Consider the following 2,503-nt stretch of genomic DNA (forward strand, 5'->3'; position numbering starts at 1 on the left):
CCGCTTTTTGTGAGAGTCCGTATGGAGACACTACCACCACCGCTGCTCTCCTACTGCATACCCCACCATGCCAAAGAATGGTGGCTCACACCTGTAATCCCGGTGCTTTGGGAGGCCAAAGAGGAGGAACACTTGAGATCAGAGGTTTGAGATCAGAGGTCTGAGACCAGCCTGGGCAACATAGTGAGACCTCATTTCTACAAATAAGTTAAAAAAAAAAAAAAATATATATATATATGGCATAGTGGCGCACACCTGTGTTCTCAGCTTTTCAGCAAGCTGAGGCCGGAAGATGACTTGAGCCCAGGAGTTTGGGGCTGCAGTGAGCTAGGATTATGCCACTGCACTCTAGCCTGGGCAGCAGAGAGACGCCATCTCTAAAAAGAGGAGGGAAAATACTGCTCCTTCTCAGACCCAAGGTAAAAAGGTTTTTGGTCTCACACTGACCAAAAAAACATTGATATTTACTTAAGCAATATAAAAAGGGTCACTGTTTTAGAACAGAGGATTAAAGAGAAAGTAAAATCAGCACTGAGATAGGAGGACGGAGGACATTAACTGAGTTCCGATCCCAATGAAAAGAAGAAAAAGCTCCATCTACGTGAAGTATCTACTTATCCTAGAAAAAGCCTTTTGACAGCAACATAAAATTCATACCTCTTAGTTTTTAAATTCTTATGGATGCTGTAGCAAATAACCACAATTTGGGTGACTGAAAGCAATGGAAGTTTATTCTTTTCCAGTGTTGGAGACCAGGAATCTGAGATCAAGTTGTGGGCAGGGCTGGACTCCCCCTGGAGGCTCTAGGGGAGGATCCTTCCTGCCTCTTCCAGCTCTTGGTGGTTCCAGGCATCGACGCTGTCATAGGACAAAGGGCCCTGGGTGCCGACTTCCTGGGGAGGGCCGTGCCCCGCTGCGGTTCGGGGTCCCCCGCGAGGCTACCCCTGTGCCCTGGGTCTCCCCGCGGGGGCGCTCGGAGAGGTGGAGCTTCCCCTGCAGCCCCGGCGAGTCTCCCCGACCTGCCGGATGCCTTCCCTGGAAAGCCGACGGCTCCTCTAGGAGACCGCCCTCCATCCCCGGGTCCGACGTCACAAAACCTCCTGCGGGTCACCTCGCCTGGGGAACCTCGTGCGCCCTCCCTGGCAGCGACCGCAGGGACACTGGCCTCCGTTTGCCCAGCGGCAGGTCCTAGGCGTGGAAAGCACACATTTCTCCCAGTTCGCCCGCCCCCTGCGGCTCGGAGCCCGAGAACCGCCTGCTCTCATTTCCAATCGGATAATAGGGACGCTGAGAATAACAACTAGGACCAGCACCGCGAAGGCGCTCCTCTCGTGGGTCAGAGGTAGGCGCCCCTGCTCCGCAGCACCCACCCAGGGACCCCCGGTGGCCTCAGGCCTCCAGTCCCGCCCCGGGCTCCCGAAGCCCTCCGGCCCCCCAGGCTCGTCCCGAGACCTGCGGCGCAGCTCCGCCGGCGGGGAGGGCCTGCAGGCCGCAAAGCTGCGCGAATGCCCCGCGCCCTCCGTCCACCGTCCTCAGACTAGCGGCGCCTCTCACCGGGCTTCGAGGGCTGCGCGGCTCCGCGACTGCGGTTCTCGGCCCGAGCGGGAAGGCGACGGCGGCGCGGACTCCGAGCCCAGCCGAGCTGCGAGGGCCGACGGAAGGCGAGCCTGCCCCTCGGGTGCGCCCACGGCTTAGGCGGGCGCCACTGAGGGGGCGTCTGACTGCGGGCTCCGCGGCGGCGCCTCTTCGGCAAGAGCCCTCGATACACTGCGTTCAGGGCGGCTCCGGCCCCTAGGACCCAGGAGCGACTGCGACGGACGCCAGCCGCACACCACGTTCCCGCCCATTGGCCCGCCCCGGCCGGCCGCTGTGCACGTCATGGCGTCGGAAGGAAATACGCCAATGGGGTGAAGGGGTCAAGCTGAATTTACAGGCTCTGCGATGGCCCTGAGGCGGGACTAGGAGGGCGTTCCCGGTAACGATTGGACAGGACCTTTCGTAAGGGCGCCCCCGACAATAGAAGTAAGGAGGAACTGGAGTGGCTGCCTCCGTCGCAAAGTGGGCAGGTCTTGCATTGTCGGGCCTGACGATTGGTCTTTCCAATTGCCGGAAGCGACCAGCATATGGTCTGGAAACAACCTGTGGTATCGAATCCCTGAGAGCTAAAACGTCCGTTCGCGGGCCGGAGAGTCCCGTAACCGCCACTTACCCGTGGTGTGTTGCCTGCCGTCCCTGCCGTGGAGCATCTCGGTCCTCGTTCGCCCTGGCCCCCGGAAAGCCCGGCTCGTGGCAGCGCTACCCTGGTGCGGCGGCGAGAGGAGGGGACCGGGGCCTCGAGGCGGGTGGCGGCCGCAGCGCGAGAGCCCTGGGCCTCGCGCCCTCAGAGCCTGAGCCGCGTGAGGGAGGGCGAGCCGCAGCCCCTGCCTTGCTAGTTCTCCAACACGCGAAAAAGGTGGATGAGAACTGGTGTGGGGATAGAAGATTTGGGTAGGGTTCACTTGAC

Source organism: Mandrillus leucophaeus, unplaced genomic scaffold (assembly GCF_000951045.1).
Source record: "Mandrillus leucophaeus isolate KB7577 unplaced genomic scaffold, Mleu.le_1.0 Scaffold127, whole genome shotgun sequence".
NCBI classification, from domain to species: domain Eukaryota; kingdom Metazoa; phylum Chordata; class Mammalia; order Primates; family Cercopithecidae; genus Mandrillus; species Mandrillus leucophaeus.